General features: G+C 45.7%; 1 protein-coding gene and 1 long non-coding RNA gene across 3 annotated transcripts in view; both read right to left on the reverse strand.

Annotated features, from left to right (window-relative positions):
* Nucleotides 1–20975, reverse strand: part of GPAT2 (glycerol-3-phosphate acyltransferase 2, mitochondrial) — a 282276-nt gene that overhangs the window by 119386 nt on the left and 141915 nt on the right. The gene's annotated exons all lie outside the window — the stretch shown is intronic.
* Nucleotides 786–18222, reverse strand: LOC309346409. The gene is made up of 3 exons (XR_014158622.1): nucleotides 16898–18222; nucleotides 6890–6984; nucleotides 786–961 (listed from the first exon to the last, which is right to left on the reverse strand). It is a non-coding gene; the product is annotated as an uncharacterized lncRNA (long non-coding RNA).

The raw sequence follows: 20975 nt of genomic DNA on the forward strand, positions 1-20975 counted from the left end.
ATGGCCACATATGGTGAAAGGTTGAAGGTTGTTGCAGAACACCTGCTTTGCTTGTAGAATGTATCTCCAGCTGGGAAAACCCCCTGCCTCAAAACCGAGAGATCCCCATCCAGAGCTGATCAAAGTGCCTGTCAATCGCACAGCATCTTAAATGCTTTACAGGGTTTATGATGCCCTTGGGGTACCTTACATACCTGGGGTACGTATAAAGGCCCACCTTCCTGCGGAAACAAAACTGGTATTGTGCAAGTCCATGTTAAGGAGTAGCTTTAGTTGGAAAGTTTGGTTCATCAGGAGAAATGGTAATATATGCCTAGCAAAGTGTTTTAAAAAGTATTTTCCTTTGCAAATGTTCCTCCACTTTAATCTGCAATTCAATCTCTCGCACAAAAGGCACTTGTTAAAAATGTCAGAGAGCTTTAGAGAACAAACAAAGACTTCCCATGTTTGCTGAAGCCTTCAGATTCACCGCGTATTGGAAAACGCTTTACATTATCTTAGGTCACCTGGTATCTAAACATTGTTCTGCCTGATGGGGGGGCACAGATCCTGTAAGAATCTTTAAAAAGATTTCTTCAGGAGAAAGGAGAGAAAAAGAGGAACCAGGGGGAGCAACCGAGATGAACCCCATGTCCACATGACTTTCATTCTGCCTGTTCCCCTTCTCTGCAATGGATGAAGCGTAACCTTGAAAGGTCTTTTAAGAATCAGGTTTGTCCCACAGCCCTCCATCTCTTTCTCCCTTTGGAGAAACTCCACTCAGTAGCCATGATCAAAGAGGCAAAACTGCTCACATAGAAGACACAAGTGGCTGCCATTTATTTCACTGTTTCTATTTAACAGCTCCTTAAGAGTTCTCAGTTGGAAGTTTCTTTAATTCTCACATGACTTGGCAATCATTAAAAAGAAGATCCTTCATTTACTGGAAGCGCAGAGTGATTTGGAGACTGACATGTTCATGCTGAGAAGAATAGGAAGGTTGAGAGGTTATTGGCATCGCTTTCCCAAAGACATGCATTTACTATATCTTCATCCTGCTCTTGAGCCAAAAAAGGCCTCCGCCCCACATTCAACTAGGCTACCAAAAGATATTACCACAGTTCAGTGACTAAGCCCCAGCCAGGGTGCAGAGCAGAGGCAGAGAGGGTCACGGCCTTGTGAGACTCCCAGGGGGCAGAGAGAAAGGTGCTTGCATGTGACAGAAGGGTGCTGTGCAGAGAAGAAAGGCAAACACGGGTGGAAGGGAATTAGCCCTGAGCCTCCCTGCTCTTTCAGTTTCGCCGGTGTGAGATAATTACACAATTAGCACACGTGTCTTCTCCTCAGTGACACTTTGTTGTACTGAATCTGATTAAATTCACCCGGCATCCACAGCACCGTAATCAGCTTCATTATTTGCCGGCTTTGTCCCATTTATTGCTTATGAAATAACACTTATTAAGCCAGAGGAACAGAATGAGAAAGAACAACTCCAGGAGTATGGGAGTCAAGCAGAGGGCTTGTTAGGGCCCCCGCAATGCTCCTTGGCACAAAAGTTCAATCGCCTTGCAAAGCTTAACTGAGCAAGTTGCTTAATAAGAAGCCCCTGGTGGCCAATGTCACGGAGGGCTGAGAGAAGACACCAGAAAGGAAGCTAAACAAGGAGCTGATTACCTCTCTTGGACAAGAACAATGGTCCATAAATCCAGCTATCCGCAGCCCCCAGCAAAGCCATATCAGGGATCTCCAGAGTGCCTTGCTGCGTCATTGGTGTGGCTGCCGCTAGGACAGCCTGGGCAAGGGGGGGGGGAGCTCCTACAGAGCAGTGTTTATCAAATTTGGGTTGCCAGCTGTTGCACTAAAACTCCCATCATCCTCAGCTAGCAGGACCAGCGGTCAGGGATGGTGGGAGTCTGAGACACACTGTTCTATACCCCCTTTTCACAAGCTGTTCCCCTTCATGTGAGCCCCAGCTCAAGGGCAGATTCACACCAAGCATTTAAAGCACACCCAACACACTTTTAAAGCACATGGCATCCCTCAAAGAATTCTGGGAGCTGTAGTTCCCCATTGCAACTCCCAGTGTCCTTAACAAACTACACCTCTCAGGATTCTTTGGGATGTAATGTGTTTTAAATATGTGTCAGATGTACTTTGAATGCATGGTGTGGATCTGCCCTGACAATCACATCCTTCTCGCTGAGTTCTGCTGTGACTCACATTGGCAGAGGCTGTCAGGATGATTTAGCCAGTGTTTAAGGCTGCATGGGGAAATCACAGGGGCTTTGCTCCTCCCCTTGCTTCTGCTTCTGCTGGGAGCTTAACCATGGCTGAGTATCACATCTGAACAGAAAATGGCGGCTCCCCTCTTGGAAAGCCAATAACAAATGGCTTGCTTGGAGAGAGCTCAGCTTGGAACTTTGTGCTAAGAACATATGAAGATCCTGCTGGATCAGGTCAAAGGCCCGTCCAGCTCAGCATCCTGTTCTCACAGAGGCCAACTAGAGGGGAGCCAGCAAGCAGGACCTGAGTGCAACAGCAGCACTCTCCCACCTTGCAGTTTCCAGCAACTGGCATTTGGACCATGTCTTGTTTCATGGCAGCAGAGCAGAAGCAGGGAAAGAGCAAAGCGCCTTGATTTTAGCCCTGTACACCAGCATGCTAAACGCTCCCCTTCAAACCTCAAGTTAGTATAGTGCTGGTTTAAAGTAGGGCTGGGGCACCTTTCTGGTCTGGTGGCCAGATCTTTATGTCCCCCAGCCCACATGGGCCAACTCTGACCACCCACACATCAATCATCTGATGCCACAATGACATTAGGTGACAGGTGGGCTGTCCCAGCCACTTGCCAAAGTTGACCTGTGTATTGTGGAGAGAGATCAGCTTGGCCAGACAAAACAGCCCATCAGCTGAGCCCCGGCTCCAAGCCCTGGTTTAAAGGGGCCTGTGTATCAGGCCATACATAAAATGCATAAAGCCCAATGCTGTCATGAAGCAAATGATTCAGCAGCACAAAGACCACTTCTCGAGCTCTGCCATCTCCAAAGGCCTGCTGGGAAATAAAGGACTTGACACTGAAAAGCTATTGACAGGGAGCCACCCAGATCTCCAGTGGGAAGGAGTTCCACAACTGGGGGGCCATAACAGAAAAGACCCTGCTCAAGGTTGTCACACTATGAACCGAAACCCTTGATGGAACTACAAGCAAAGCCTTGCTGACAGAAGGTATGGCCCAGGTTGAGGTGCTCCCACAAATACTAGGTTCCCAAGCAAATTCTTCACGTGGGGCTTACAGCATCACTTGGAGAGTATCTCCAATGGCATAATTTCTGATAGTCTTGCAGCATGGGGAACTGCCTTGCGCCCCTCAGTGCGGAAGCCTCTTCCACATAATTAGAGCTGGGGGGAAAGGTAGTTTCAGCTAATCGCTGGCTGTCAACATGGGAGTTCCTGACAAGCCTGACTGACAAACTGCCCATTTGAAAGCTTTCAAGAAGACAAAGCACAAGATACACCTGATGTGTTTAGCATATAGACCTTTCTGGGGGTGTTACAAAGGAACATGAGAAGCTTTTTAGAAAGGAACAGTGCCCATCTAGAGGTAAAAGTGGTCACAGAGCACCAGGCACAGCTTGGTTTCTTGGGGGGAACTGGTGTGGAAATGACAGAAGCCGAAAAATCACAACTTAATTGAATCAGATGGGGAGGAGGATAAGAAATGACTGCATAGCAATTTCAGTGGGCTGCAGCAACTGAGAATCATTGCTTGATGGCTGAGGTTGTGCTTCATCGTTGGCAGTGCTGACTTAGTTGTGCAACCAAAATGGGAAAGGGCTAAAGCTAGATCGTTTCCACACCCCACACCCAGTCTGGGTCAAATCAAAGCTGGTTTGGGGGGAAACACATCAACACTAAAAGACAGGCTACAGCATAGATGTGCATTGTGGTTAACAAAGGGCATCCCCACACTGCGTGATAATGTGCATTCAGTGCTGAATGCAGGGACCTTTTTGAGGTGCTGTACACACGATGTCCCCCTGCTGTCATCTGTGTCCCACACTATTTGTCAGTCTAAAGCTGGAACAATTGTGATATGTTCTGTGTCACTGAGAATGCATTTCTCAGGTGCTTGCAGCAGAGATGTGTCCACAACGAGCACTTTCTCAGGTCACATCTTTTGGGGCAGACCCATGGACTTCTGAGGGCTGTGCCCTTTCACCACGTGCAACTTGCCTATGGGTGAAAGAGGCAAAAGAGGAAAGTATACAAGCTTAGCTGCCTCAGTATACCAATATATATCCTTTGAATAAATTCCTGCATTGCAGAGGGTTGAACGAAATGGCGCTTGGAGGTACCTTACAACTGTACAATTCTATGTTTCTATGACCAATTCCACAAAACCACAATGTAACAAAAGCATTTCTCATTCACTAGTCCCAATATTCAAAACATAAGTTGTTGTTTTTTAAATTAAATTGCTTCTTGGTCTAGTCTGTTTAGGACCAAACTAGATTTCACAAACTAAATACGTCTTTGCACGTTTTAGAAAACCCAAAGAGGCTGATAATGATCCGCATCAGATCTCCATGCGCCTCCCTCCCTTCAAAAGCAAAGAGGGGAGCTTGTTGGGAGCAGAGAGAGAGGGTTATCACCAACGAAGAGCACACCGGTGCCTTTCAGAACCAGATAAACAAATCCCACAGCAGAAGCAGATATAAAAGCCCTTGGAATAATTTAGTATCACTGGAAAACTAGGACAGCAGTTAACAGGCTCTAAAATTTCCTGCCTTGTCAGCAGAGGAGAGAAAAAAGTCTAGGGAAGCCCAGGTCTTTCAGAAGACAGCCCTGCAAATCCAGTCTGCTCACATCACCCTCTGAGGAGCCAGCCAGGGCCAGATTTGCTGGTGGGGAGGGGGCTGGGGGGGAGCTCTCTCTTGGATATTCCAAGTCCCTTTCCTGAATATGCAACACTCATTTAAACAGAGAGCCTGTAGCTGCCAGCTGACATCTAATTTTTAACATAAGCCAAATTTCAGCTAAGCAAGTTCTGAAGGACCAACTGCATAAAGAACATAAGATGAGCCTGTTGGATCCAGTCCAGGATCCTCCTCTCAAGGCAGCCAAGCAGATGCTTCAATGGGGAGCCCACAAGGGAGTTGTTCTTGTATTAATAACTTTTGAGAATCCATCTCAACTTGAATAAAATTGGGGGGGGGGGGAGGTAAGTCCCCACGACCCCTAGAAGTTGGCTCCCATGATGTCCATAAATTTAAGGTGAACCTTTTAAACTGTTTTCAGAATGAGAAGTTTCTGCTCAAAAAATGCATAGTTTCTCCGTTGCTGAATCATTTTCCTGCCCAGAGGCCCTTCCAGTCTCATCTGGTTCACTTAAGCAAAACCCACTTAAAGTGAAAGGGTCCTCACAACAAACAGGACCTGAGTAATTTGACAACAGCCCAAAGGAAAAACTCAACCGTTGTTTGCACTGGGAGAGGGGGCTCTCTGGGTGTCAGCTGGGAAGAAAGTGACTGAAACATGTTTGTTAAGAGAGGAAGTCCTTGGGATCAAGACCCATGTTGGGGTGGGGACATATGAAGATGTATTTGTGCTGAAAAGGTCTCAAAGCATACACACACACACACACACACACACACACACACCCCTATAGTTTGCTTGCCATCCATACCTACCCCTTTGTCCTTATTAAATGGCAGTTGGTGTGGAGCATAACATAACAGCACTTTGCATTTTTATGTATATGGGAAGAAATACACCACACCATTTTAAAAAACCTGTTAAAACAATACTCAGTATCAAGACAATAAAAATTGTGAAAACACACACACACTTAAGCCCCGAACATAATAGGAGGTGCTTCCAGATGGGGGCTTAAGATTGGGTCATTGAGGTATGGCAAATTGGGATGTTGACAACAGTTACCAGAAAGGGAATGTTCAGATTAAATGGCAGGGGGCGGAGGACACAGGCTGGCATTTTGATGCTAACAGTGTTGCGTGGCAAGTTCCCGCCACCCACCAGGATAAATAAAGACACGAGACACCATAATTTAAGGTTAATTGGGCAAATTAGGCCACAACTTTATTGAATTCAGGAATGAGAGGCATTGGCTTAGGCACTGGTCCTAGCGACTATCCGGCTCCAGCCCATTTGCTGGAGACACGGGGAAGGGATAACACTATATTGGGGGAGTCTCCTGCCGAGGCACGTCGACTAGGAGCTCCCCCGGGTCACCGCTCTGGGGCGTGCCTTTGGCCCTCACCTCCATAGGCTTCGGACAGGGCCACGCCCCCCGGAGTCCTTTAACGGACCACCCTTCGCTCACCGGGGGGAGGTGATGGCGTTCCTCCCCCCCCCACACACATCCTCTTAACCCCTTCTTACCAATGCCTACCGCCAATGCTGAGAATTTGTGACGAGTTGCTACGAGGTAGGCAAAAAACCAAAAGGCCAGAAATTGCCAATTGGGAAAAATTCCTACCATGCCCCTTGCGGCGACAGACCGAAGTCCATAGCAAAGTCAAAGACCTACCTAAAGCCTACTTAGAGGGAGGGAGGGTGGGAAAACGTGAGGGCGAGCCGGCGAAAAGAGGGCGAGCCCCCCCTGTGCCGGCCCTAAAATAGTGCAGGCCACGCCCCCCAGCCAGCTGATTGGCTGGCTGGGGGGGGCAGACCCGGCCGGGATTCCCCTGCTCTCGCGGGGGCTGCAACCCCACCTCCTGGGCAGGCCGGAAGTGGCTTTGTGTGGACTCTGCAAATTAATAAATAATACAAATAATAATAATAAATGCTTGCCTGAAGAGCACTCATTCCACAATCAACACCCATCTGGAACCACCCAAGGTCTTTGCAACAAATTCTTTGGCCTCACCCATACCACATTTTCATATACCTGGAAAGAGAATCTGAAGAATCATTAGGAATTGAAGGTGTTCAGCACCGTCCAGGACAGAGCCCAAAGATGGTGGGAAGGAGGAGAAAGAAAACCTGTAGGTGGGGGAAAGGAGATCGAAGGGGGCTTTCATCTGACTTTCTCTCTCCCGTTTAACAATTGAAAGATTGGCTCTGGCGTCCAGCTGGGGTCTAAGTCCTGCCTTAGGCACTTATCCATGACAAGCCAAAGGCAACAGGAAATGGAAAGGGCTGTCCTGCCAGACCTGGGAGTTAATTTCAAGTGTCTCCCTGCCCCAGTGGAGATTGCTTCAGAAGCCGAGATCAAAGGGTTTTTTGAAGTAGCAGAGAGCATTTTGAAGGCACAAAAGTGACTTTGAGGCTGAGGGAAGGATGCCCAAAGGAAACAACGGGAAGGCTCAGAGAAGTGTGTGGTGAAAGGTAAGAGAGGCTGCTCCTACTTTATTAACTTATTATCTCACCTTTTCCTCCAAGGAGCTCAAGGTATCATTACTGGTTCTCCCCATCCCCAATCCCCCCAACAGCCCCGTGTGGGAGGTAAGGCTGAGAAGCAGCAAACGGCCCCCAAGGCCACACCCATTAAGCTTCAAGGCCAAGTGGAGCGAAGCCTGATGTCTCCCAGGTCCTGGCCCAACACTCTAACCATTACACCACACTGGCAAGTGTTCGGAAAATCCTTAATCATCCAGTATATCTGGCATTAAAAAGGATGCTTGCCACTGGACGCACTGTTACTGATAAAGGACAAGCAAGAGCAGGGGGACAGGTTCTAGAGAGACGTGCTGCCTGCCCTTCTTCTTCTCATTCGAAAGCTGCCACCTGGTGACAGGTCCATCTCACAGTCTGTAGGAGAAGCCCCCTCATATAACCAACTTGCTTAAGTCTAATTAGTTCATGAGAGGGTTAATACTATAAAGATGGCGTCTGTCACCCGAGGAGGAGTTTTGGATGGATTCGGCATAAATAACAGTGTGTGAGGATTTATTGCAAACAAAAGACTTACCAGCTTTTTTTAAAAAGGGAGAGCCGTACAAAGTTCACACAGAAGCATAAGATTGCTTACTTTAACTCGCCTGTGAAAACAACTCAGAGGCTATTAAGAAGAAAAAGGATAACAACAAGAAGATTGAAAGATGGGACTGGTGAATACTAAAAGCAGCAGAAATATGAGATGATCAGACCCTACTGAACTCGAAGCACAGGAACCCCCCCCCAAAAAAAATTATAATTTGGCAAAATATTTGGACTTTATGATATGTATTGGTATAATTGGGAAAAATTAATGTGATATGATTGGATTGTTAAAATGGAAAACTTAATAAAAATTATTGTATAAAAAAGAGAGGGTTAATACTATAGAGGAAGCTGTTTGGACAGGCTTAGCTGTATCACTTCCCCCTACTTTGGGAGGAAATGGGTAATCAAGCTTATTATTGTAACCCCAGTTCACCTGAGAAACTCAGCATGTGAAGAGGTTTGAGCTCAACCACAGGGCTCTCACCAGCTACTCTTGAGTTCCTATACCAATATTCTAGGAACTTTAACCACTTTGTAACTAAGCTAGGTTTTATTGCCTGTGCAACTTTGGTGACCAATGTGGGAAAGCATATGAATCTGACCTTTGGAGAGTTTGTAAGTAGAAAACAGGGATACTTGGAGGGTCTGATTGATGCAATCATAAAATGAACCAGAGGGCTTCCACTGATTTGGGGGGAACGTGAAGTTATTTGGACGATCTGTGCTGCCAGATTCAAACAATGTGTGATTAATATTTCCTCTTAATTAACCTCTCACAAGCACTTACAGTTCCCAATTTTGTATGCCAAGATATAAATAATATACAAGAAGAGGAAGGAGATAACCCCAGGTCAGAAAAAAAATATTGGCTGCTTAAACTGGAGGTCAGCTGAACTCAGTCTCAGGGGCTGTTAGCAGCAGGGCTGTTTATGTCAAGGCCAGAGAGAAAACAAAATCCTCAACTTGTCTCTCCAGCTAATGAGAGTAGTTGCTCAAGACAGACAATTCTGCAGCCAGCGATTTGTCAGAGACTTAACAACAGATAAGTGACTGCTTAACCCTGGCAGTTTTGCAATGATTAATCACAAGTCTTAGTTAGCACCAGAAATAGTATTACAGGCAAGATAAAACAAAACAAAACAAAACAAAACAAAACAAAGAGATCCATGCACTTTCTTCCAAGGCTGGGTGTGCCTCCTGAACTGGAAGTGACTATCATCCCACCCCAGAAGAGATTATTTTATTTTTAAATAGCTTTAAGGCCATACTTTGGATTCTGCTAAACCTGAGCGATGGAGGGACGTCATTCTTGACAAATTATTTAAGCAGCAAAGGCCCTCCGTCAGCTGCGTGCATTGAAAAATGGAAACAGTCAGTGGTGTAGTATGGGTTGTCAGCACCCGGGGCAAGGCAAGTAATTTGCGCCCCCTAACCCGTGGATTTGCGCCCCCTAACCCTAACCCCCAGATGTTGCGCCCGGTGCGGCCGGGCCCCCCCTGCACCCCCCACGCTACACCACTGGAAACAGTCCTGGTGAGGGTCCCCCCCCCCCAATTTGTGAAGTGAGGCAACAGCTTTTTGGTGCCATTGTTATAAGAATTTAAGGTCTCAAATTTATAAATTAAATGTTCATAAATGTACAAGGCAAACACGTACAGAAGTATATAAACCACATGTCTGAAATAGTATAGGAGAACAACCATGAAGCCATTTTGACTCTCCCAAATTGACCTCAGATATTTCTCTGCAAGGAGGAAGGAAATGGGAAAGCCTCTCCATTGTCTTTTTGCTGTCTTAAGGGCATATCTGTGTATGAATGAGGTGAGCCTGTGACCTGGATTCAGGAACTGAGCATTTACCATCACAAAAGAATGGCCAGGATGCCCAGGTAAAAGCAATCAGTGATCATTATCAGGTATCCTGGCAGACAGAATTTGGCTGTAGACTGCCTCTTCTGTGATGTATGTATGATGTATTGGGGTGGTGGTGGTATTGAGCTACAGGGTGGCAATTTCCAAAATCTATATAAGGGCTTGCACCTCATTGTTCTGGGTCCAGTCCAGTCAGAGGTGACTATGGGGTGTGGCGCTCATCTTGCTTCAGGCCAAAGGAGCCAGCGTTTGTCCACAGACAGCTTTTCAGGTCACATGGCCAGCATGACTAAACTGCTTCTGGCACAACGGGGCACTGTGACAGAAACCACCACGCACGGAAACACCATTTACCTTCCTGCCACAGCAGTACCTATTTATCTACTTGCACTGCTGTGCTTTCAAACTGCTAGGTTGGCAGGAGCGGGGACAGAGGAACAGGAGCTCACCCCATCAAACTGCCGAACTTCTGATCAGCAAGCCCAAGAGGCTCGGTGGTTTAGACCACGGTGCTACCCACTTCCATGTATTGGCCTTATGAAGGAAAGATGTTATCAGGAAGTCTGTGATTCCCTTCTAATGTGACACTCTGACTCTGTGTCCTCTAGGACCACCTTCACCAACCTGGTGCCCTCTAGATTTTTTGGGCTACAACTCTCATCATCCCTGACTGTGCTGTTTAGGGCTGATGGGAAGTGTAGACACCATCTTGGAGAAAGCTGAATTGTGCAACTGGGCTGAATTATTAACTAGCTTTGAGCCAGGAGTAGTCAACATGGTGCTCTTCAGATGTACAGTGGTCATGGAGGATGGAAGTCATGGCCCAACAACATCTTGAGAGCACCATGTTGACTACCCCTGCCCTAGGATGCAATTTCCAGAGGGGCAATTAATCTGAGGCAGTAAGAAATGAGAAAACCATTCCTGCCCTGTGATATCTGAGGCAGGGATGCGGAAAGTGCGATCCTCAAGATGTTGTTGAACTCCCATAACCACTGACCACATTAGCTAGGGCTCCTGGGAGCTGGAGGCCAGCACCATCTGAAGGGTCAAATCCCTGTTCTAAGGATAACCATCCCTGGCCTGCCTTAAACTCCCACTAAGGTACCAAGGCAAGACTCTCTGTTGCTTTTGGCTGAGTTCCACAGGGTGGAGATGAATTATTATCATTGTTCTTTAAATAGCCCTTCATTTCTGCTTTTTGTTTCCCTTTGGGCTAATGCTTTATGTAAGGAATCATGCCTGACACCACTGGATGTCCCAGTTTTGATTTTACTTTAATCAGTTGGCAACTGAGGTAGAAGTCTGACTCAGACCATTCCATGTATTTTAATTTATTTTCCTTGTTTGAACAAACCCAGAGATTTCTTTCCTGTTGATATCAGATCAGCTTAAATAAATATATATATATTTCCTTAGATGCTGAATGATGCACTCTCCCTCTTTCCCAGTTATCTCTGGAGGGCAGAAGGACTTGCTAGATATCAGCAGCTGCAACTTTCCAAATCTGCATTTGCTGAGGTAACACACACATTTGGGGGGGGGGAGCTAATGGGGATGAAGGGGAGAAGTGCTTGGCACTTTCCATGTTTGCCAAGTCTCCTGCAAATAACATCAAGGCTGGTTCCCCCCACCTAAGTTGGGCTAAATAACCCTGTTTTTGGAGCTCAGCCAAGGAAAGCTCTGAAATGCCTGAGAGGGAATGGGGAATGGCAGGAGAGAACCAGAAGTTACTCATCCTTCTTCCACCCACCATGTCTCCCATTCAATTGGGGGTTAATCCCCATAAAATTAGTTTGACATCATATGCATTAGCTTTATAAAGGAAAAGTGACGGCCTATAGAATTGATATATGCCCCTTGTAATGTGAAGAGCTGTCTTGTGGATTCAGGAGCAAAGGTTCCCAAACTTATTAGACCTACCGTCCCCTTTTCAGAAAAAAAATTACTCGGTGCCATAGCTGTCAAGCGTCCCTTATTTGGCGGGACAGTCCCTTATCCCATCGACATTTCCCACTGCTGTCCCTTATTGATGATGTCCCTAAAATAAGCTACTGAAGGTAATGGGGCCCTTTCTATGTCCAGTTGTCCTTTGTCAACAACAAATGGTTGCTTTTTTGTGTTGAATATATGCTATATGGTAATTTATGGACCTAATAGCTATCTAAAGCCATTTGCACACAACAAAATATGTATTTTATCAAAGTAATTGTTGATCCCTTATTTTGGCTGCTGATCCCTTATTTTCGAGGCTGCTGGTCCCTTATTTTCAAATCTGTAAGTTGACAGCTATGCTCGGTGCCCCCTGGAAATCTGCCTTCTTTAAGTGAGCAACAGTGACAAATTTATGTTCTTTTATGTATCTATATTTCTCCCTACCTCCCACAACGGAGTAAAGAAAGGTGTTGTCAATAAGACACGTTGAAGCTTGCAATTATAAAATTATTTATTATTATTTATTTAATAGAATCAACCATAGTAACATTCACATTACACACAGAAAATTAAGATAACAAAGGATAATATTAAAATAAAATTCATGAATAACATTAAAAATAATTCTAATGAAAACTATGAACCTGGTGTGCTGCTATCAATTTATTAATGTTTGGCTCTATTTTTGTCAGCAGCATTCTTAAACCAGTGTGATTAGCTATTTACCCAACAGATGAAACATGTACAAATGGTTTTTCAAAACTGGACGTGGAGGTGGACTATGCCCCGGGATTAATAACCCATGGGGTGGACCAGAGTGAAGCCTGTCAGCTCAGTCCAATCCACCCCAGGGGCGGGGCCAGCACCGCAGCCCACCTGCCATTGGCCAAATAGGCAAGCAAGCTGTGATCCACTTCCTGGGGCTGGGTGAAGCGAAAAGGGTTTACCCAAGCCCAGGAATACCCCTCGCATCCAGGGCAACCACTGGATTCAGGGGAGGCGTTGTCGCCATCCCACAACGGCACCCAAACTGGCGGGAAACATCATTACACAACAGAGGAAACATGTACAAACAGTTTTTCCATTTCTTCTTCTTTCTTTAAGCTTCCACCCCCCCTTATTTTTACTGAACGCCCCCCCCCATTGTACCCGAGGCTAATACCACCCCCCTGGATCATTCCAGCGCCCCCAGGAGGTGGTATCACCCACTTAGGCAAACACAGCTCAAGAAAGTGGTGTCTCACCTGTGGCCCTCCAGACATTGGTGAATGACAACTCCTATAATTTCTGACTAATGGACATGCTTTGATCATTTTCAAACGCTCTATCTTTCCTCTTTAACTGATGGAGAATTTAAAAATGCTGAAGAACTTTTCACACCCACAAATTTTCCATGACCAGGCTCTTCTCTTAATGATGCACTCACCAGACCACACAATGTTGGGCCTCTGTGGGTCTTCAGATACCTTTTCCTGAATTATTCTCAGATGTGTTCAGCGAAGAAGGCCTTCTGAAGGTAGATATGGCCCATAGCTAGCAAACAGGAGCACTGACTTGGGCCCCAAGTTATGGGTCCCCAGGGCACATGACATGATGTCATGATGTCACATTGCAACGTCATACACCCCGCAGCCTCAGAAGTACCAGAAGTCAGGTTCCAAGGTCTCGCAAGGCCTCAGATGTGACTTCCGGTGCTTCTCAAGGCACCAGAAATTGCATTGGGGGCCCTGTGGTGCGGGTACTGAGCACCCACAACAAAAATTTTGTAGGCGCTTGGTTCTCCAGGGCCCCCTTAGGGATGGTACCCCTGTTAGCAAGTATAGACCAACACACAAGAGAGCCAAGTGTGAATAGTTGGGAATGCTTAGTCAAGTTAGTGGAGTGCTCATGTAAGATACAATGGTAAGGAGTGGAAATAAAAGCTTATTCTAAATGATGTTTTATTGAGAAAATATTTTAAAAGATTAACATTGAAGGGCTTCCCTGGAAGGAACAAAGAAAAATATAGGGCAAATCTTGGTGCAGTTTTGCAGTGGAATGTTGGCTTAGGGGGAAGAGGAGACAGAAGGAGTGGGGTTTACAGTCAAACTTAGAAGAAGATAGAAAGAGAGATTTCAAGAAGAAAAGGGAGAATTATTACCACACTTTATGTCCTGCCTGAAAGGATCCAGGGGTGCAAAGCCAGATACCCAGCAGGGAGCTCATGAATTTTGCTCAGCATCTGCCTTGCGTTTCTAAGGCTGGAAATGATAAAAACTATTGAAAAACATTTATTTATAAATCATTTACGTTGTTCATCTAAATGGTGTACAGTACAACATAACAACAATAAACAGTATCATTAGAACAAAGATACACCACAGAACTATTTGGGGAACTTTGTAACGTGTCAGCAATACCTTTCTCATGCTGTGTTTAAGCCTCAAGCTGAGCTTTCTTTTAGTTCGCTCGCTTTGTTCTGCTTTGCTGGTTTTAAATCTTCAGTACAGACAACCTTGTTTTTATTCTGAAAACTGTTACAGAAAAGGGGCGGGGGAATGCTTTGTCAGTGCTGTCAGGTAAGAGATGTCTTGTGGGTCCTCTTCTTGCCTTCAGCAAGGGACTCTGAGTCAGGGTGACCCTAGGCACAGTGCCTTGCAAAGGAGAGGGGAGGGGGCACAAACTGAGGAGCGTTTTGAGTGTAATCACAGGCACTAGTCTTCCCTAGTTCAGCTTGGAACCTCGGTGCCAATTGTCTCTGAAACCATAAAGCAGCTTTTGCAATCCTGGTGTCCTCCATATGTTTTGGGCCACCACCCGTCAGCTTCAGTTAGCACAGCTGGTCTCCCATAATTCCTAGCAGCAAATGGCCGTGCTATCTGAGGCTGATGGGAGTTATCGTTCAAAACATCTGGAGTAGGGTTGCCGTATTTCGAAGAGCAAAAAAGAGGACACTATGACAGCACTCAAAGCAAATAAATGCAATTTGTCTTGAATTTTACCCCTGAAAAAGGGGGTGTGTCCTGGAAAAAGAGGACACATGGCAATCCTACCTGGCACCAGGTTGGAGAAAGTTGCCTTAACAAATCTTTAATTTCCAGAGCTTGTACCAGGACAGAATAAACGGCATGCATGTTATGAGGGTGCTATCAAACCATCTTGTTCCTCTAAAAGCTCTGCATTTGTCTTTTCCCCAAGAAGCAAATCATTCATGGCTAGGAACTCCCTGTTCAGGAAAGTCATGCTCCTCCCGCCATCTGCCTTCATGTCTCCAACGTGCTGGTTCCAGCCTCCTCTCAAAGATCCATGCCTTGAATATACAGATGCCAGAGGGTCAAAATAATACAGTGTCTCTAGTAAAAGTTGTTGTGGTTATGGAGGTAATCCAAAGACGTGAGATGGATACAGAACAGAACTGTGCAGTCTCCTCCATATTAACAATGCAAAACTAGAGGGAAGGCATTTTCCTGGAATCAGGGATCGTAAACAGTGCCTTGTGTTCCCTCTGACCAACAGCCAGCCATCTGCTGTGTGGATCCCTCCTCGCTCTGCTCCTTTGCCTTTCAGGCCGTGGCCTAATTCTCATTGAGGGAGTAAATCTGTGCCAGTGCTGTATGAACCAAATGCTCATACAAAATAAAATGCCCCCATATATAGAAAACTGGCACATCAAGGGAATGGTTAGGCTACAATTCTCCCTGGCAGGCTATGCAGAGGTTGCTCCTTGTATGGAGAAGCAATTGCTCCTTGCAATGTGAAATATCAGCAACTCCTGAAGACTTGGGGCATTTTTGGTCACTGTTTTTGAGTGGGATTCAGACAAATAATGGCAAATTCAGATTGCAGAACTATAGTTGATTGGGAGGCCTTGTGCAACAAACCAGCTTCCCAAAGATCAGTGATAAGAAAATGCGCAGGAAAAGTGTAGAATAACCCTTGCTTTGATGCAGCAGCAGCATCTAACCTCCCCACAAACAAATTAGAATGAATGCAAGCTTGGAGCTGACGTGAGTTGATCTGCCAGACACCTGAAAGGCAACAGGAAAATAGTACCTCGGGTTAAGAACTGTGAGAACAGAGCATGAGAACAGAAATTGTGCTCCGGTGGCGCAGCAGCAGGCCTCATAAGCTAAAGTGGTGCTTCAGGTTAAGAACAGTTTCAGGTTAAGAACGGACCTCCAGAACGAATTAAGTTCTTAACCCGAGGTACCACTGTAATAATGTTTCAAATGTATGCTGTGAATCTGGCCCAAGTCTGGTTTAAACATAACCTAAAGGAGGAGAGCAGGTAGCATGTGCTGATGTTTCCCATCCAAAATGAGCAGCACCTGGACAGCAGACTGAGCAGGCACACTGAGGTCACCTGGTCACAGTCTTGCCCATGATGGCCAGATGGATTGCATTTCTATTTCAATTATAGTTATGGTTTCTAAATTTGCATCTATACATATGAATTAGCGCATGCAGACCAGCATCTTATTTTCTGTCTTTTTTGGCAATGCATAAGTAGCCGCTCTGGGGAGCACTCAATAAACCTCCCATCTTCTTTCTGGAGACTGCGGAAAACCAGGGGAAATGGCCCAGCACCTGCAAGGGCCCCATCAATAGTTTGTGGGATGCCTTCAGATAAGCAAGTCAGAGAGCAGGTGGAAGCCATTGTAAAACTACCAATTAAAAACATGGTCCAAATAAGACAAAAGTGTGTTTGGAACACTGTTCTGTACTGTCTCAGCTCCTGAAAAGTTTGCCAGTATTCATTTATTATTGAGATTCCAGACAGCAAGTGAGATGACAGGAGAGTAGGGGGTTGCTAAGAAATTGTTTTGAAAGACAAAGGCATTGGGAACTTTGTCCAGATGACTAAGAGGAGACTTACAATTATGCAAGAAAGCCAGTAAATGTACATTGACTGGGGGCATTTTCCTGGGCCCGGATCCATATTGCATGTGTGTTGGCCTGGATGCAGTCGCCTCATCTCTCCAAACTGAACTTCTGATTTGGAGATACCTTAGCTATTGTCTGAAGATGTCTTCTCAATGGGTATTGATTGGTGGAAGAAACTTGCTGAAATCTAGCATTGTGGATTTTGATGGCAGGAGGCCAATGACCTACGGTACTTGCATGCCAAAGTGTGGCGGGGGGGGGGACAGCTGCTCTAAATGCCTACCATTGGGGGAGGGGCTTACCATTTCTTGAAAAGTGAACTCTTCCACTGATGCCTCCTTTTCATTCCTGGAGGGAGTTTTATCCATGGTTCAAACAGTGAAGCACGTCACCCTCAACCTACAATCCAAATTGGTATGGTCCTAAGAAGATATTTAGCCCTTGATGCTGCTGATTGTACAAACCAGCCTGAGAAGAATAACAATTCAGAACATTTGGGTTCCCCAAAGCAAACTAGGTCTAGGCTGTTAAAAGATAAAACACATAATTTAAGAAGACAGCCATTTCCTCTAGAATTTGGTCTATCACACTCAGGCTTGTTAAGATGAATTGCATTTCATTTTAATTGTATTGCAGTGAGCAGGTCACATCTCTGTGTTTACCCCAATTGCAACGAACCTTAAAAGTTAATTGAGTTTTCATCACCATCCTTCCCTGGATCAATATTGGTGTCCTGGTCGGCTGCCATTTGACAGAGGGAGAATATTAACCTTCCTGGTAACCAGTGTGATTGGCAAGTGGAAAAAGGAGGTCTGTCACCTTTCAGCCTCATTCCCAGACGTGTTGCCAGGAGGTCCACATCTCCTGAAGTGCAGGATCCAGCTGTCTCCATCAACCCACAGTTTAATGACTCCTAAGCACTGTTCTCCAGAACCGTCTTCATATGCATGGAGCTCAAGACACATAAAGCAACTGCAGACAGCTGAACTGTGGCTAGAACACAAGGACCATCTGCCAGCTCTGCTTGTGTTTGTCATGGCCTGACTGGAAGGCAAACAGCAGCTGTTTCTTTATTGGTTCCAGGACAAGGAGATCATATTGTTGTATTTTATATTTTTATTGCACACAGATTTGGAGGCTTCTTGTTGTGAAGCTGTTTACAAATCTGAAAAATTAATATTATTTAATTAAACAAACAGGTTTTTTTTAAATCCCACCTTTCTCCTAAGTTGGGATTCAAGGCAGCAGCCCAGTGACCAGCATCATCATCGACACCTTAGTTTTCAAAGGCCTGTCTGAGCAGAAAAAATAGCAGACTATTCAATATCTGGGAGAGCTCCAAGGGAAAGCAAACGTTGATCCATCAAAGTCCAAAACTGGGGAATTCAAAGAGGAAGCTCTTCATCATGGAGTCATGTACTGTGGTGTTGAACGGCATCGGACTGCGCCCTTTGCCTTCTGCAACACAGACCTCTAGGAGAGTGGGCAGCCTTGGGTGCTGGGTGGTGCAATTCTACTGCTTAGGATTTTGAAATCTGGTAAACTTCTCCTCCTCCTCCTCCGAGAGGCCCCCGAAGAATTCACCTGATGACTCTGGCCTGGCTAGTTCTGGGGCTGTGAGTGTTCCTGGGCCTAGATCAGCCACTCTCAGAGGGATCAGCCGTGGTGCACCATTTTAACTGAGCTCCAACTTTCTTTCACCAACAACATTCCTTCCTAACTGCCATTCTTCTACAACATGCTCTTAAGAATTAAAAACCTCACGAGTCGTCGTCCCGCTTTCTCCTACCTAATATGCTCCATGCTGGGACTTGTCAAATATATAGAAATGCATGAGCAGGATGCCACCCTGAGGTCCTCATGACCAAGACAAGGGGAGTATGCGAAGCAGGGTAATTCAATTTCCAGAAAGTAGCAGAAAGAGGGAGTAAGGGAGAGCAGTATTGCCTAAGTGAGGGAAAATGTGGGAAATTACCTTCCAAGATAATGATAGTTTGTTTTCTACAGACATTGATGACGTTACTTCAGTTAGACCCTGGGGGCTATTACTGTAGTGGTGAATCAGAGCCTGCAGGAAGAGAGACCTCAAAAGGGGCCTCTTTAAGAACTTGCCCCAGTGGAAGACTTTTGGGTATCTGGGAATAAACATGGGGGTGCTCAGGGGCTCAACCTGGGACAATTCATTGCTGGGTCCCAGTTCCAGCCAGCTGCGTGAGTCACTGAACTGTTAGCCCAGACCTTTTGCGCCCCTCCCTTTGATGCAGGTGGAGCTATATCATCGCTTGAGGGTGTAGCTGCCAGTTGACTTACACTGAACGCTCTTAATGGATAGTGATTGCGCTTAAAGAGGAAGCAAAGGTGAAAAGAGTCACGTGTATCTCCCTGTTGACACTGGAAAGTTCAGAGCTGTCTCGTCTTTGTACTCTGAGCTTTCATTAGCTTTTTCTTGTCTCCAGGCAACTCAGCCTGGGAGCTGCTTTTGTGAAACAGAGCATCAGGTCAGGCCTGAAGAGACAGAGATGTTATGTGGTCTGTGTTCTCAGGTCCGACAGTTGGGGGAGACAACCCGCCCTGGGTGCGGTTTCTCTCCCCTGGAAGGAGCAAGTCTATAGTTTGGGGATGCTCCTGGATTCCACGTTGTCATTGGAGGCTCAGCTTAGGGGTGCCTTTTCCCACCTCTGGCTGCTTCGCCAGCTACAGCTCGCTTCAGACAGAAATTATTTGGCCCCTTTACTCAATGCTCTGGTAGCTTCCAGAGTGGAGTATTGCAATGTGCTGCACATGGGGCTCAGGGCCCCTGGAGGCTCCTCTGCTGCATTCCCACTGCCATGCAGCTGCTACTACCTGCCCACTGGCAGGTCTGGTGGTGAAAGGAGACCAAAGAGGAGCAGGTGACGGCAGGTGCACAGCAGACGAGGGGGAGGTGAGTGGGCAGCAGCAGGCTGGGGCAGCGCCAGAGGAGCTAAGCTTCTCAGAGGCTAGATCTGCCACACCTCACAGCTGCCCTGGGGCAAAGGCCTCAAAATCTGCCACACCTCACAGCTGCCCTGGGGCAAAGGCCTCAAAATGCAGCAGCCAGATTACAACAGAAAAATAAAGAGGCAAAGCCCATAAGTGCAGAAAAGCTAAGACGGAATCATTGTTTTTAAACCTCCTCCTCCTCAAACATTTGCTGCCCCTAAAGAAAAGCTCACCTCTTTTTCTAGAAAAAAAAGCACTGCCCACAGGGCTCTGTTTTTATCACAACATCAAAACCCAAAATACATAATAAAACCCAAAACAACCCAATAACCCCCTCTCCCATGTATACAAAATCTAGTCATGGGAAAAGATTGTTTCTTTGGGTTTAGCCAGTGTTCAAAAGGCAACACACCTTCTTGCTGGCTCTGGCCTCCCATGCGCTGCGACTGGCCTTGAAGAACAAGACAGTGCCTCCCAAGGCCTTTGTTGTCAAAGACAGGGTGTCAGCAATGAAGGGCTTTTGCCCGAAGGCCTTTGCTGCAAGAGAGAGAGAAGTAAACTCTCCTACTTAAACTAATAAACAAAAAGCATATGAAAATAGGTCAGTTGAAAATGCACAACTTGGAAAATGAGGCGCTCCATTGGGAATAGACATCACACTTTCCTTTCTTCCTTTATCAGCCTACAGCTGCTTCAATTGCTCTATAACTTGGAAAAACTTTATTCTTCTTTTCCTTTTTAAAAATATTTTTTATTTGAAAATTTAAATCTAGATTTTCAAGTTAGCTTACAAAAGAGAACCATAAACAAATATACAACAGATAAAAAACATTAGAATAAAAGCAATTATCATAGCAACAATAAAAACACAAAAAGCAGTTCTGTATTGCCCTGAATATAAGCCAACACAATGCCCCCATGGCACAGCTTTGATCTGGAGCAGCCACTGGGAGGGATTAAAATGGTGTTGAAATTTGCTCAACACACCTTGGGTGGCAAGGATGAAACCATTCTTAATTCTGTTTGCAAGCCCAATTCCAAGTGCTGGCTTTGACCTATAAAGTTATGTATAGCTCAGGACCCAAATAACTTTCAGAGCAGCTCTCTTAAAGGGAAGAGCTGAATTGTTCAGGCTGACTTGAAAGGAGTGCTTAGTTTTCATAACCATGCTCAGCGCCACCACCAAACAGACCACTCGTTTGGTGTTGTGTAGTTCTTTGTGGGAGCAGGAATTTCTGAAGGTGAGGGCAGTGACTCCTAAAAGCTACTTCAGTCAATCTCAAACCTTTATTGGCATACAGACAAACTTCTGAAAGGTTCAGTACAATAAAATAACTCAGCAAAATCTGTATCTAACAATAAAGATATTGTTGCAAAACATTCATGAATCCGAATTGTGTGTTGCAGAAACCTGGCTAC

This window comes from Podarcis erhardii (assembly GCF_964252035.2).
Source record: "Podarcis erhardii genome assembly, chromosome: 7".
NCBI lineage: Eukaryota > Metazoa > Chordata > Lepidosauria > Squamata > Lacertidae > Podarcis > Podarcis erhardii.